General features: G+C 43.0%; 1 long non-coding RNA gene across 1 annotated transcript; it reads left to right on the top strand.

Moving 5' to 3' along the window:
• Positions 1–249: 249 nt before the first annotated feature.
• On the top strand, positions 250–9,561 carry LOC146046389 (uncharacterized). Its single transcript, XR_014465872.1, has 2 exons — positions 250–649; positions 9,135–9,561. It is a non-coding gene; the product is annotated as an uncharacterized LOC146046389 (long non-coding RNA).
• Positions 9,562–17,272: the final 7,711 nt, after the last annotated feature.

A 17,272-nucleotide genomic window follows, 5' to 3' on the forward strand; every position in this document is an offset into this window, starting at 1 on the left:
TGCATGATGTGGTGGCAGCTCTATTGATCGTATTATATATATAAGTGCTAATGTTGTCATAATTTAAGGCACTTGCCAAGAGGAGGGGGGTTTCCTGGTAATCAGAACCCCCCCTGCATTTGCCTATGGGACCAACTTAGGTGTACAAATGTTATAGTGATTTCATTTTCTGCATGCATTCTTATAAACACCATCTGATAGTGTATGTACAGTAAGTGTTATTTGCCAGAATCCTTTTCAAGAGGAAACTGCCATCAGCAAAAGCTTGATAGTGAACAGACTCCTCTAGCTGGTGGTATGAAGGGAGGGGAGAATGTGTTGAGCAAGCCCAGACACAGGGACAGAGACCACAAGACAGAGAGAGTATAGAAGACAGTTACTACAAGGGAGACAAACAGAATGTACTGAGAACCAAGTGACAAACTGCAACAGGGAACCATGGAAATTTGGGATAAGAATACTTTCTGTACTGCGATCAACAGCAGCCAGGGATGACTGACGTGCACAGCTGTCATAGCAAGACACCTCCAGATTGCACAGTTTAAAGCATAACAACAATTTCAATCGACTAGAGATTTAAATCCCCCAGTGCCAAACATCGATAATGTCAGAGTCCCGCCAGGAAAGAGGCTTGCTACAAATCATCCAGGTATATGACAGCAAAATTATTTTCAGTATGTATGTATATGTATATATATATATGTATATCTGTGTGTGTTTGTGTGTATATTCCATTGCCGTTACAAAAGGGGACAGATATAAAGGGCTGATCAGGACCCATGTCTTTCCTTTAGCCCCACCCTAGTTTTTATATATATATATAGATCAATGTACGTGCTGAAATGAACGTCTCACTTAACCACTGCACTGCCAGAATACAATTCACCAATCAGAGGCTTGGGAAGTAAACCCCTCCCTTTTCAAGGCACTAACAGGTTGCAGAGTGGACTTTACACTTGACTCTGACACAGAGCAATCAGACACACAGACAGCAGCCATGCCACTAATTACACGGACCCTCGGCCTCCTGCGCCGGACAGGACCTCCTCGTATCACCAGCAAAGCTTGGGCATCACAAAAACCTCAGCAACAGTCGCTTTCTGCAGGGGTAAGACATACTGATCATTGAAGTGGGGGGGAGGGGGGATTTTATTTTTTAAATAAACAGTGCGATAGGCATTTGCTGAGAAACAGAATCGCAGTCTAAATTAATTCTGCACAGATCATATATTATCTGTCACAAATTTTTGGCAATTGAATATCTGCTGTGATCCACGTCGGTAACTTATTTCTGTATATTGCCTACAATACATAATAGATTCCAGGAAAAAATACTGTTTTTAGGGCACCAGGTGCAATTCTCTCATCATGCACAATTGGTAGTGTCAGACTCATACCTATAGTAGAGTACATTGTGAATGATCTGTAATAGAAGTGAATGACCTCTTGATTCTGTAAGCAGTTGTGATCCATGCACAGTTGTGTAGGCAGCGGATAATTTAATCACACTGACATACGTACTCCATAATAGTAGGATACAGGTCGTTGCAAGGTTATGATAAAACGGTTTGGAAGAAGTCACTCAGGGGTCACAGAGCAACAGTTGCAAACGCCACTTACCACAATTGCGTAACGTCTGAGCGTCTAGCACCAGCATCTGCAAGAAGTGAATTATTCTGCCTGACCGCATTTCACACAGATGCAGGATCTTTACACAATACTATAAGGCCCTTATTCTGGTTCACTCGCAGAGGCAAATTCCTTCTCAAATGGACAAAACCATGTGCACTGCAGGTGGGGCAGATGTAATTTGTGCAGAGAGAATTAGATTTGGGTGGGGTTTTACTTCAAAGTGAGATCTATATTGCAGCGCAAAAATAAAGCAGTCAGTATTTTCCCTGCACCAAAACTAAATAACTCACTCAAATCTAATTCTCCATGCACATGTTACATCCGCCCCACCTGCAGTGCACATGGTTTTGTCCATTAGAGAAGGATTTTGCCTTTGCGTGTGAACCAGAATAAGGGCCTAACAGTACATTCTGCTAATATATTCCTTAACCGTACAGATTATAAAACACAGCTTAGAACATTAATATTATTCTCTATAAAGCCTTCTCCTAGTGCTATATACACCATTTCTGCTGCCCTGGTTTTGCAATGCTAGACAAGTACGCAGTCACATACGCTCCTTATAATACACTCTGATGACATGCAGCCCATACCCCCCTCCCTCGGTTCTCTGTTAATATTCAATGGAAAGCGGGGAGGGTGTACAGCACGAGGCTAACGACCTTGGGAAGTGTCCCGGTCATCGAGCCAAGGCCTGTAGCTCCCAGAGGGGATAGCAGCTATTAATCCCTTCACAGACCAAAACACGATTTGTATCAATACCAGGAAAGGAATTTGTTTATTGTCATTTGTATCCAAGACAGAAAGAAAAATGGTGTCTACAAGACATGTCGCAGATGCAATATAAACAGCAGGAACACTTCCACATTAGGGGGCTATTTATTTCCACCATAATGACTGTTGTGTTAGCACTCCCAGGATTACTGTAGCTATTTGGCTATATTATGCTGCTTTCACATTGCCTAAACGTTTAAGACCTTTGCATGTGTGCTAGTAGATACTATCATACCTGTTTTATTATTATTGTTTCTTATATAGCGCACACATATTGCGCAGCACTGGACAAAGAATATTTGAACACTCACATCAGTCCCTGTGCCCCAGTGGAGCTTACAATCTATATTCCCTACCACATTTACATGCAAACAGACATTTTAGGGTTAATTTGTTGGGAGCCAATTAGCCTACCAGTATGTTTTTGGATTATGGGAAGAAACCGGAGTACCCGGAGGAAACCCACGCAAGCACGGGGAGAATATACAAACTCTGCACAGTTGGAGCCATGGTGGGAATCTAACCCATGACCTCAGTGCTGTGAGGCAGTAATACTAACCATTACACCGTCCGTAGGAGTATGCCATTGTAGTAGCTATTTACATGTGGCTTCTGGGACTAATCCAGGTTTGATCATATAAACATAAAAAGAATACAATCGGGCGCGATCACTTTTAATTACTCCACTACCCGGTATATATATATATATATATATATATATATATATATATATATATATATATATATACATATGAATGTATATACACTGAAGATAAATGAATCTGATCAATTAAGATATTGGCCGCTCCCAGAGACAATTCTGGAAATTGTCAATGAAGACAGAAGAGTGAATGATCTAAATTAATAATTATAACAATGATTTGAATTGATAAAAGATGTTTAGAGAGCGCCACACAATTTTGAAAAATGAATACAATTTATTATAAAAATACACATAAAAATAGAAAAAGAAAACAATACACAATTAAAAATAAGTAATCTATCTCATTGGAAATACACAATTGTACTAATATATGAAACTCACAATGTATCAAAATATCACAATAAATGACCAAAAATATGGATAGTAATGTCCGGCTCCAAATCACTCAATTGTAAGGATATATGCTGGGATTTCAAATTTCCCTAAACACACAACCCTGTGCGCACTTCTTCACAATCCTTCTGAAGAAACCGCCGTTATCGGTAGCGGAGAAACGCGTCAAGGACTGTCACATTGTGACCTACATTTAACCTGAGCCCTCACTCATCACATTTTGGCATCCCTGGGAACGACTGCACGGATAAACCATCTCCTGCAACGCACAGCTGCCTCCTACCTAAAGCATTTGCAAGCCGTTAAAACCGGAGAAGAAGGTCCTGTCACAAACAACAACAGGTCAGTGAGGCTTGCTCCCCGCATCACCCACAGCGGAGGCTCGCCACATACAGCTAGAGCCTGAGCGGGTCGTAGCGAGCCCACCTACTGAAACCTTCCACCTACGGCAAAAAGGCATTATCTACATTCCACACGCAATCACAAAGAAACATTGCGGCCAATTTATTGTGCAGTCTATCCCCCAAGGTGATTAGACACCTATTTAACTCTCAGGGTGCCTTGATATTTTTACAAGTCAAGGAAAAAGGTTTTTTTGGCACCGATAAATCTGCCATATACTTACCTTTCAAAGGAAATTTGAAGGACTACTTCTTTCAATCTTTATACACACCCTAGTGCGCACAGGGTTGTGTGTTTAGGCAAATTTGAAATCCCAGCATATATCCTTACAATTGAGTGATTTGGAGCCGGACATTACTATCCATATTTTTGGTCATTTATTGTGATATTTTGATACATTGTGAGTTTCATATATTAGTACAATTGTGTATTTCCAATGAGATAGATTACTTATTTTTAATTGTGTATTGTTTTCTTTTTCTATTTTTATGTGTATTTTTATAATAAATTGTATTAATTTTTCAAAATTGTGTGGCGCTCTCTAAACATCTTTTATCAATTCAAATCATTGGCATAATTATTAATTTAGATCATTCACTCTTCTGTCTTGATCATATAAACATCTGCAGGACCGATCCTGCAATGGCATCCAATAAATGCGATATCCTCTGCTTGATTGACAGGCTGAAGGGGGGGCGTGGGGTGTCTGGCATCTGGGAGAAAGGTGGCCTGCCACCCCAGTTTTTGGGGCATGGCGAGGCAAAGGAATACATCGCAAACCTGTTTTCCTTGACCTCGCAAGTCGGAGTAAAGTCAAACTTACTCAAGCTGGAGTCGCAGATAAACATTGCAATGTTCCTCTAAAACTGTTTTTGTAATCGCAAGCAGGGGGTTGTATGCAGCTCCTTTTTTATTTGCATTGCTAAGAATCGCATAAGCTATGCTGCTTAATGAAATAGGCCAGAGGTGTAACTCTGGGAGGCAATGGAGTCATCTGCTGCTGGGCTCCTGCGAGGGCATCTCCCCTCCCCTGCGAGTTTAAATCAATTAATTGAAAGCCCTTGATATCGCTTCTGTGCTGAATCTGCATAATTACTGTGCAGGAGCAAATAGCTCTATCAGTAAGGTGTCTGCCTCCAGTGGGACAGGTCACAGGTTCTAATCCAGTGTATGATGGCTAAGAAATGTATTTGTTTCAAATAAATGATAATGTAAATAAATGTCATGCAATGGAACAAGATTTATAGAAATATTGTCTAGATTGTTCTTTTTTATATGTATATGGGGGGCACCAGTATTTATCTTGCCTCTGGGCAACTGGGACGAGTTTATGCCACTGAATTAGGCCCTTTGTGTGGGTCACTGGAAATGCAATTCCCTGGCTGCAATAACAGGTGGGAAGAACCTTAGTGCACCTTTCGCACTGACCTGCAGTATCACAGCAACACTCAACCACTGCAGCAGGGAAATTAGGATGACATTGGGGAATGGGTTTGCCAAGTGGTGCAGTCATTCTGTTACGGCCATAAAACTCCTGGCACAACTGATGATTTGCTAATTGCAGTATAATGGATGGTGCACATCCCATGTGCAGTTACTAAGTAACCACAAATATTAGTCATTAGCCCCATCGCACAGGATACAGCTGTTTACAATACCAGACTAAAATAACAACCATGTAAGTGTAACAATAAGTGGCGTGTTTTGCACCTAATATTAATGGCGCTGTAAGTTTTGTAGAGAAACTGTCTGTTTGTAAGTATACATCTAAATCTAAATTTTAGATGCCCCTATTAGTAACTACAATGATGAGTTGATGGGTGAGTTGTAATGGGGTGCGTTTTTTTTTACAGCTACAAAATTGCACCATATTCCACATGTCATATGTGTTATTTTGGCTGAAAAACACACATGTAATAGGGTGCAATTTTTTTAGCACAAGCCAAAAATCACTTTTTTGTAGTAATGAGAGTGCGCGTTTTTTTTGTGATAATGCTTTGGAAGAGGGAACTTGTATAAAAAGTGTCCCTGGCTGTGTCATTACACTGCTGGCTGTTGGAGCCCATGCTGTTTTACAGTCAGAACCATCTCTCTGATCTGCGCATGATTCTGGCAAACTCTCCGGGATGCAGTTAAAATCCCGGCGGTCGGGATCCCGGCGTTCAGAATCCCGACGCCGGAATCCCGACAGCCGAAATGCCGACACATTCTCCCTCCTGGGGTGTCCACGACACCCCTGGAGGGAGAATAAATTAGTGTGCCGAGCGTAGCGAGGCCCCGGGCCCGCTGCGTGGTGAGCGCAGCGAGCCCACAAGGGGGGGGGGCGATCCACGTCCCCCCCTTGTCGGCATTTCAGCTGTCGGGATTCCAGCGTCGGGATTCTGAACGCCGGGATCCCGACCGCCGGGATTCAATACTGAATACAACTCTCCTGCCAAAACCTGTTGTTGCACCCTATTACATTTGCGATTTTGTTGTTTTCTATGATAAACTGGGGCAGCACGGCTGGTGTAATGGTTAGCATTACTGCCTCACTGCACTGAGGTCATGGGCTCCATTCCCACCATGGCCCTAACTGTGCAGAGTTTGTATATTCTCCCCGTGTTTGCGTGGGTTTCCTCCGGGTACTCCGGTTTCCTCCCACAATCCAAAAATATACTGGTAGGTTAATTGGCTCCCAACAAAATGAACCCTATAATGTCTGTGTGCGTGTACATGTGGTAGGAAATATAGATTGTAAGCTCCACTGGGGCAGGGACTGATGTGAATGTTCAACTATTCTCTGTACAGAGCTGCGGAATATGCGTGCACTATATAAGAAACTGGTAATAAATAAACATCTGAATGCAATTTTGAATTTCCAATTTTTTTCTAGTCCACAGCAAAATGTGCTGATTTTTACCATTTTTTTTGTAAAAAGAACCCAGCCAAAATCATACATTTAATGCAAATTGCACATGTAATAGTGTGCAATTTGCATTAAATGCACTATGTTGTCGATGCAACCAATCAGAATTTACTTCTTATTTATTTAGCACATTTTAAAAGATAATAGATAGAATCTGATTGGTTGCCCATAGCAACTGGAAATATAACTCCCATCTTTGTAAATTTCCCCCTTTGTTTCTCACTGAAATCTAAATCTGTTCGCATACAACTACCCCACCTGCAGTGCAACATGGTTTTGTCCATTAAAGAATAAATGTGCTTTGCGTTACAGTCAGGGCCATCTTAACACTGGCGGGGGCCCCTGGGCAAAACATTAGTGTGGGGCCCCCACATACACCCCCCCACACACACACACATATATACCTATGTGCAGCGGGGTCCGGGCGGTGGCTGGAGGTTTGTAGTGCTATTTGCCTGGCGGGAAGCGCTGCTGAGTTTGAAAAGGCCAGACGCTGATTGGCTGAATTCTCTCAGGCAATGTGTCCGGCAAGTCTTTCCATAATCAGCAGCGCTTCCCACCCCTGCCGCCCAGCAAATATCGCTACACGCTTGAAGCTTCCAGCTGCCACTGCCCGGATCGCCGCTGCCTGCACCCCACACGAAAGACCCTTCTGTAGGAGATCTATTTGATACTTATTTAACGTAAAATCAGTCAAATTATATATCCCTTTTATGGGTACTACTTCTCATTCATCGTTCTTTTTTTGAAGATTGGTGGTCTTTCTCCCTCTTTTACCGCGTCTTCTTACCCATCGACGTGGGGAGGGATTTTCTTTGGATGTAAATCTGTATTTCTGACGTTGTCCTCCAAAAAAAAGAATTCTCTACGGGCCTATCTTCATATTGCAGTAAAGATTGAAACCTATTTGATGTTACAGGGGATGATGATTCTTGCTCTAATCCCAGATTTTTTCGCCAGGATTAACTTTTTTCTACTTTAGACCATTTTCCTTTGCCCTGGTCCTGGTGCTTGATTCAGGACAGGAAAAACTGGCTGCATTTTTCTCTCTTCCCAACTATTAAACCATCTAGGTTTAGAATGCTGTGATTGTCTATAATTATTTCTAGACTGGTGAAGATCTGCTCTAATTTTATGCCATGTTCTTATTTGATTTTTCTCATAGTCCCTTTAACACTTTTTCACTTTAATTTGCATCAATTCTTCTCTATTTTTGGTAATTTATCATCCATATACTGTAGGTTTTAAACTCCTGAACCTCTTTAGTATTTTTCCCATCCAATTTTGTCTCCAATAACTGTGTTTCTGTTACTTTTAGGTTCTTTTTCTTTTCAAACACGATGAGTCTCATTAAATTTAGAGAACTTTCTTTTAATGTTCTATACCATTCTTTCATAAATTTTTCATTAGTTTGACCAAAGGATGGAACTTTTATTAGTCTGAGACCCTTAGGAACTCTTGTACACAAAGGGGGATATTCAATGTTTAGGTCACGGCGGTTGACCGCTCGACCGAGAACATGCAGGCGGGATTCAATGTCCCGCCTGCCGGGGAGCAAGAAGGGGGCGTGGCCGCTAGTTGCGGCCAGGAAGAGGCGAGCTACAGCCGGCAGCTCGTCACTTCCCGGCAGAACGAGCCCGACAGCTAGTGAAGTCGGTCTCGTTCTGCCGAGAAACCCTGCTCAATGCTGACGGGGAAGACAGCATTGAATTGGGCCCGGTGACCATCTCCCCCGTGGGGAGATGGTCGCCAGAGATTGAATACCCCCCTTAATGTCGTTTTCTAAGGTCTCTACATCCCACCAGGTCCTCAATTCTTTTATTAATAGATGTTCAAACCTCACCATAAACACCCTCCTCTTCTTCTTCATTTATGGTATTAACAAGAGTTTTCTCTGTCATAGTATCAGAAAACATATTTACATGCTGCTGAGACTTCTTTTCTCTTAATTCAGCAAACCTAGACATGTTTGAAATCTGCAGCTACTGTCACTCAATCGGAAATACACAAACAGGAATACAAAAAATCAACAGAGCGCTGAAATCAAAACACCACACTTTATAGGGTGAAGTTGAAGGTTTGTATCCAATCCTAAGCAACTTGCTAGATAGTTTGTGGAACTACAGGTCCCAGATTAACCACTGTCCTTTTAGTTCAGTGTGAAACCACTTGGGTGTAATCAGACCCGGCTGCTCCGAACTACATTACTATGTAGGTTATGTTACTTAACTTTCAAATAATGGCTTTACTTTCAGATACGTCCTAACTGCTCTCATATTTATGCGGGTGGTTTGCCAGGAGCGCCTGCAGAGATTTGCCATTCCAACCTATTAACCATATAAATACTGTGTGTTTCTGCAGGAACAAGCCATTGGCCTGATTGTGCTGTTCTCAGCTTTCCTGATCCCCTCTGGATGGATTCTGGCACACTTGGAAAACTACAAGAGCAGACCAGAATAACTGAAGTCACCTGACCTGTGTGGACCAGTCCGTGAGCTTTGCTGATAGTGACCGGGGAAAAGCGGCACCAGCTGTTTAGTGGAAACCTCTCCGTTGAGTCTGCCACCTCTCCTGCTTATTGATTTTTTTTTATATACTTAATAAAATTATTCTAAGTTGATACAGGCTATACAACAATTATGGATTATTAAATATTTTAAAACCAGTTTTATTACAATATTTTAGCCTAACTGGAATAATGGATCAAACATACAAACAGAGCCCATTGTAAAATATGCCCCAATTCCTCCCGGTGGTGTGCAATAAATTGATGCATGTTTTACTATTACTTATGTGTTAGATTTAAAATAGTTCTGGGCAATGATTAAAATTGCATGATTTTTTGCAATTAACTGTTATTTATCACATTGTTAGGCACATAAATGTGTCTTACCTACATTCTTGTTACCAGGGGAGAGTACATGCTCATTGCCATAGGGGATTACATGCTTGTTGCCTGGGGGGGATTACATGATTGCTACAATAGGGGGTTACATGTTCATTGCCCATGGGGAGTTAAATGCTCTTTGCCCAGGGGGAGGTAAATCTTTTTATTGCAGACTCACAGATTCTCTGAGAGCATTTAAGACCCTGTGCCCCTCCAAAGATGGCCGCCACCATAAAGGATACAGCAGCTAGAGGTGCAGGAGTACCTCTAGCGTGTCTTCTCTGTGGCCAGTTTTGGATGGGCTCAGGGTCTCTGTAATGCTCTGCATCCCCATGGCGCCGCTCTCCCCCTCGTTAACGGTATTAAAGAAAAGAATCGCCGTTATAGTGCTACAGCAGTGGTAGCCAACTCCAGTCCTCAAGAGCTACCAACAGTTAACGTTTTCCCTGTCTCCTCACAGAATCCCAAGTGAAGTAATTAGCTCCACCTGTAGATCTTTTAAAATGTGTCAGTCAGTAATGAGTGCAGCTGTGCAGCTGCGAGGTGAGCTGGAAAAAGTGAGCTGTTGGTAGGTCTTGAGGGCTGGAGTTGGCTACCCCTGTGCTACAGCATGAAGAGATAACGTGTTAACACTCCCAGCACTAATTTACTATATCGCTACAGTGTAGTCCAAACAAATCACATCCCACAATGCATTAGCATTTCTATAATAGGTGCAGTATGCGTGGTGCACAGGGCCCCTTGGTCCGGGTCCATGCCGTACCCATATTTACCCCTCCGGAGTCCCACAGTGTGATCTCGGCACCGGAGACGCAAATCACAAAAAATTGGCCGCCCCAACACCATGGTGTCATGCACTCAGGAGGCGGGCCTGGCAGTGCTGCGCTGGTACGATGCTGGGCAAATTTACTGAGAGGACTGGGAGAAAGACTCACAGACCAGGGCCCTTATTCTGGTTGACTCGCAAGGCTGCAAATTTCTTAGCCTTGCGAGTCCCCCAGACGCCGCCCGCACGGCTGCCCCCCCCCCCTCGCACCCGCGATCCCCCACACGGCTGCGAATGGATGATTTGCATAGTCGACTATTCGCAGCCTTGGGTGCAGGGAGAAATCATTAGATGGTCGGCGACCATCAAATGATTTCTCCAGCGCTCGCAGACCTGAGACATCTGTGGTGTCACTGATCTGCGGGTGCCCTGTGCGGGAAGCGGGCGGGCAGCGGACATCCGCTAACATCAGCTGCCCGCCCCCCGCACCTGTGTCATCGGGGGAATTTCCATGGGAAGGCGGATGCACATGAATAACTATACACATGTGCAGTCATCAAATATCGGTCCCCCGTGCGGATGGGCGGGGGACTGATTCAATCAGGATAACCCCCGGTAGGGAGAGACATGACAGTAATGGAAGATGTGCACAGGGAAGATCGTCAAGGCACATTCTTTCCTCTGCAGTTCAGGGATCTACCGATCCTCCTCCATAAAATATGTGCTGGGTCTTTAGATGACATAGGAGACACTCCCATAGTAAGATCCAACCTGACCTAGTCTTCAAAGACTTCTAATATAGAAATGATTTACACTACATATTACTGATGGCATTGACAGATGTAAGGTACACTCTCTGCTGTCTATTTTGGTGCTGCAAATAATCACACACTCACCTTACGAAAAAAATGACATGAAACTAGGAATCCAGACAGTCACATCTGGAGGAAAGGAAAAGAGCACAACTTTGCATCATTATACATTTATCACATGTCAAGTTTTGCGGACTACTCAAACATTAAAAAGGCAACTACCAGGGTAGCAGCTGGCATTGGCTCCATCAAGGGTCCCGGTATATCAATCATCCTCGCTGATCCGGGTCTGCATGAGATTTATCACATCCGCCGAACGTTGGAAAATGGCAGCGCATTGTTAGAATTCGTCCGCAGATTCAACAAACCACGGCCGTTTCCGACCAAATAGATTTAACTTGTGGAAACTGACAGCCTTCAATGCGGTCGGAAACAGCAGCATTGATTAGGCTAGTGCCAATATTTCTACCTATCAGAAATATTGAATAACCCGCTATGTGCTAAATGAACTTGCGATAACAGCAGTCCCTGTGATTTACATCACGGGTATATTGGAGGATATCACTAAATTCAGACCTCAGATCAGATGCCCAAATGCATACCCCCTCCTCCCCCCAAACCACCCCAACTAATCAAACCCCAGATCTCACATAGAATTAGCAAAACAAGTAAGGGTTAATTCAATAAAGAAAAAGTGTATTTATATATAAAAAAAAAAATAAGCACACATAAACTAATATTAATGATTAAACATTATATTGAACAGTGAAAAACACAGAAATCAGGACTGAAATTATAGCGGCTTAGGGTTTGGAAACAGGATAGAGGTCAGGAAGTCCAGGCTGCTCAGATACAGCCCTAGAACTCGGAGAGAAAGTTGTAGGAACAGGATCCAAAACAGTTGCAAGGAAATTTCAGAAAACACAGAGGCCAAGAAGTCAGGTAGTTGTGACAATAGAAGGTCCGGACCATGCAAAAGGGGGACTTTTGTATGAAAATCACTGGATACAGTTGCACAGTGCATTGTGCACCAGTGACCAGCAATTTATGCTCCTGCGACCATTAAGGGCTGGCTGCGGGAGCACTCTCCTAGAGATTTACCTCCCACAACACAAAAAACACATAGGCGACATGGTCGCTAAGCGACCTTTTAGCCAGCAATAATGGCTTAGAAAATGCCTCTACATCGATAAGTCGGGGCGATAGCTATGCACAGCCCCACATGTCGCTATCCCCGGTGATTAATATCCAGCATGCTGGTTATTAAATTGCAAGTTAGAGAAAGAAAAAGTACTCTCTTTTGCTGGGGGCACTGCTTTAGAAAATAGTTTTTTTTTTTAAACTTAGCTTTTAATTCTTAAACACATTTTTTAAAGGATAAAATGGACACACGTTGACGTTACCATAACATATAATAAACATACATGAGAATACACAGCACTATCAAGGTGCTTGTACTAGAACTCACTTATACAGCAAGCATTGTGTAGATCACTTGTATAGTGTGTACAATAATTCAATGTGCACACTAAATACTTCTGTAATGAGGAGGTGCACATGATTTTTTTTTAATTGTTGAATTCACATTGAATTCTTGTACAAGTGATCTACACAATGCTTGCTGTATAAGTGAGTTCTAGTACAAGCACCTTGATAGTGCTGTGTATTCTCATGTATGTTTATTATATGTTATGGTAACGTCAACGTGTGTCCATTTTATTCTTTAAAAAATATGTTTAATAATTAAAAGCCAAGTTTAAAAAAAAAAACTATTTTCTAAAGCAGTGCCCCCAGCAAAAGAGAGTACTTTTTCTTTCTCTAACTTGCATGTTCATTTACTCTCAGGGGAGCACCTCCACTAGCCATTTAAGTACTAATAACAAGGCACCTCATTACAATATTGTGGATCTATAATTGTAATCAAATATTCAAAATCTTTATTCGTGTTCTTGCTGGTGCACCGGTATCTCCCCTACTCCCTCCCCCATTAAAAACATGGTTATTAAATTGGTCAGGGCCAGTGTTCTCACCTGGAGGTATTGTGCAGTGGCATAACTATTATATTTGCGATTTCGGCAACGCCCCAAGTAAAAGTTAACAACCCCCCTGCCTTATCCCTCCATTTCCATAGCAGGGACCCACAGATCTGGTCTGCGCTGCGGTTCTGGCTCCCCTTAAGGCTTCTGCTGCTATGAAAACAGACCATCCCAAAATGTCCGCCTCCATACAGCAGACAGTTTCAGAGAACTGTCTGCTGTATGGGAGTGGACATTTGATGATGGTTCATTTTCATAGCAGCAGAAGCCAGGAGGGGAGCCGGGACTGCAGCGCAGACAAGTATATCTGCGGGTCCCGGCCACAGCTGCGGTGTTACAGTAGCCCCGCAGACCCCCGGGCAACCGCACTTACACAGCGCCTCCCCGCTACCGCAGGGTCTGTGGGGCAATTGTTACGCCATTGGTATTGTGTGTTCCTGAGATTAGCAAAGATCCTTTAGATACAAAACCATTTAGGAAGAATCATTGCAATTGTGCACCAGAAAGATTTGTGTAAAAGCTTGGGATCCTCTGATGATTTACTACAGGCAATGAGGTCACATTTAAAGTTGTGCGCTCTTTGAAACCATTTTGAAGGAGCTCAATGATGGAAATAAGCTCTTGCTGTGGAAATAAGCTCATTTAGAGAAAATAATTAATGCTTCCCACCAGCAGCATATTTTATTATGTTCTACAGTTCTGCCCTAAAGTGTCTTTTCCCTCAAATAGGCAACAGTGTGGAAATACTGACCAAGATTTGAGTCACAAATCTAGTAAAACCAAGTTATAACGGGATGTATCCATTGGTTTCCCAAAAGACTCCTTTTGCCTTCCCTCTACCCTACTGGGGTGATATTTAGAGGATGTCTGTAACTGGTCAGCTGACTTGGGAGGAGGTAAAGGCTACTATGCTTTTGTACAGTGAGACGGCTTCTAATGTAAAAGCACCAGCCACATGTATACTTGTGCTCTTGCCCTATACACTGTGGTGATTTAATGAAGCCCATCAAGAACTACACAAAAAGTATGTATGTGTTAATATAGAGTATATGTACATTAGACATAGATGGCCATAACCATAGGCAAATACCTAGGGGGAGTATTCCAAGCCTATGGGGGACCGGGCCCCCTGAAGCCTCCCCTTCCCTCTCAGGGCATGGGGGGGGGGATGTCCATTTCCGTGGCTGCCGCTATAATTGTGTCTCCTGGAGCAGGGCTGTTGAACCCGCTACATGGAAGCCTGCACAAACTCAGTGTCTAACACTGGCTGTAGGGAAAAGAGGGAGGACAACAGGGATAAGCCAGCCGCCTTATGCCGAATTGACAGGTGCCCGCTGGCTTCTCTCTTCCTCTTCCTTCCCCCATCATGCATAAAGCAGCACCTGAAGGGACCTGCTATCGCCGAGGAACCTCCAGCCACAGCCAGCCAATAAAAGAAGATCAAAATAGGCAGCACAGAATATAGAAGGGGGTGATGGGAAAATATTATATAAGGGGTGGGGTTGATGAACTAGAAGTATACTAAAGCGTGGTAGTTGGGCGGAGCCTCTGGACGCACAGCAATCCCTGTTGTCCTCCCTCCTTTCCCTACAGCCAGTGTTAAGGTGGCCATACATCAGAAAGATATTGTACCCAATCAAACAATCTCAATTGATTGTAAGATGGATTGTATGCAGATTGTGCGCACATCTTGTGTACACAAATCATACAATCAATCATCAGATGGATTGTATGCAGATTGTGTGCACATCTTGTATACACAATCATACAGCAGATGGATTGTATGACTGATTGTAAGATGGATTGTGTGTAGATTGTGTGTCCAAAAACCACCAAGGACTGCCGGGGATTTCAAGGGAAATTGTACACAATCATGAGCGCAATCGATCTTAAGATCGATCTTTCTGATGTATGGCCAGCTTAAGACACTGAGTTTGTGCAGGCTTCCATGTAGCGGGTTCAACAGCCCTGATCCAGGAGACACAATTATAGCGGCAGCCACGGAAATGGACATCCCCCCATGCCTTGAGAGGGAGGGGGAGGCTTGAGGGGGTCCGGTCCACCCATAGGCATGGAATACTCCCCCTAGGTATTTGCCTATTGTTATGGCCACCTATGTCTAATGTACATTTAATCTATATTAAAACACATACTGCACATACTTAAACCCTACTTGGATGATATTTATAAATTCTATATGGCTACAAGGCCTCTGTATTATCCTGTGCATTATCAGCCGGTTTCTTTCTACAGTTGCATTACTGTTGGTAACTGCTGTGTTTGGTTTTCTGCTTTGTATCATCCCTCTTATTTTAGAAGATACAATGTTATTTAGGAAAAAAAAAAAAAACACACAACATTGGCAAATTCTTGTCCTTATACCGGACCTGTCCGCTGATGGTGAAACATCCTGTATCTGGAAAGGAATTATCTTACTTGCACCTATCCTGTTAACTTTCAGAGCATCTGTCATGTGACCGGCGCAGGCATCATACAGCTGGCCATTTTGACACAAGCACATTCTAAGCACCTGTTACTGAGCCTCACTTCTAGGCAAACGAGGGAAAATGGAAGTTGCTAATGATGAAGCCATGGATTGTTCTGAAGACAATGATGTTTTCAGCACCAATGTCTCTAGAACTGATGACGCATGGAAATCAATAGTCCCCTCCCCCAATATACAGGAGCTCTTTATGGAGTTTGATAAAAAAGGAATCTGCTCATCCCACCCCTATATGGTGCACTGGACTCCCAGCAAAATTTGCACACCAGCCTACCCACTGAGAAAGGGAGGTAACCTACAGCATTCAACTGCACCTAAGGTGGACGTTAATTATAACATCTCCCACTACCTGGCATCCACTTATGCACTCACTGGAGCATATATAGGAACGGACAGCTCCAACCACATCTGAATAACCCATGGGAGCTATGGCAAAAATTGAGGAAACCATGCATGTCATAGCACTCATCTATACACCCATCTTCCTTGTGCTATATGGGATAACACATCTCTATTACAGTACAATCCACTGTAACTAAAAAAAAAAAAATAAGATTAAAAGTTAGTATACCAACTGAAACTGAGTAGTTACACACTCTCTCCAGGGCCGGATACAGGCCTACTAGCGCCCAGAGTAAAGGGGCATACACACGTAGAGATCTGTGCTAAGCAATTTTGCTAAGCAATTTGACTAGATTTTGACTGCATGCACTGACTTAGTCAGCAAGAGATATTTAATCTCTGGAGCATACACACGGAGAGATCTGTGCTTACTTTCTAAGCAATCTAGTCAGATTGCTTAGAAAATAGCACAAATTTGCTCCAGTGTGTATGCCCCTTTAAGGGGTGCACACACGGAGCAAATTTGTGCTATTTTCTAAGCAATCTGACTAGATTGCTTAGAAAGTAAGCACAGATCTCTCCGTGTGTATGCTCCGAGAGATTAAATATCTCTTGCTAACTAAGTCAGTGCATGCAGTCAAAATCTAGTCAGATTGCTTAGTTAATAACTGCAAATCTCTCTGTGTGTACAGAATGAGAGATACTGATCGCAATCTCTCATTCTTAACAACTACCCGGCCTTTTTTTGCTTAAGCAAAATTGCTTAGCACAAATCTCTGCATGTGTATGTGCTCTCCATGGGAGATCTTGACACCAGCAAAATTGCTTAGCACAGATCTCTACGTGTGTATGCCCCTTAAGGAAATTTTGAAGCCAGGCCTGATTCTCTCCCTGTGTTCACTGCAGAAATTAGTTCTGCACGTGGTGCGGGTGACCTTTGGCCAATGAGAACACTTTAAAATGTTTAACTTTTGGGATTAGGCAGACACAGATGGCCAATCGTGATAGGGGCAGTATCTTTCACATGAATACCCGTTATGGATTATTTTGTAAGAATTATAGCAGTGCACTCCGTCTCCAAATCAGGATGGATTACCAGGTGCCTACCGATGACACATTTCTCCAATAGCCACACAAGTTTTGAACACAGCAC

This window comes from Crinia signifera, chromosome 11 (genome assembly GCF_055691185.1).
Source record: "Crinia signifera chromosome 11, ASM5569118v1, whole genome shotgun sequence".
In the NCBI taxonomy this organism is placed as follows: Eukaryota; Metazoa; Chordata; class Amphibia; order Anura; family Myobatrachidae; genus Crinia; species Crinia signifera.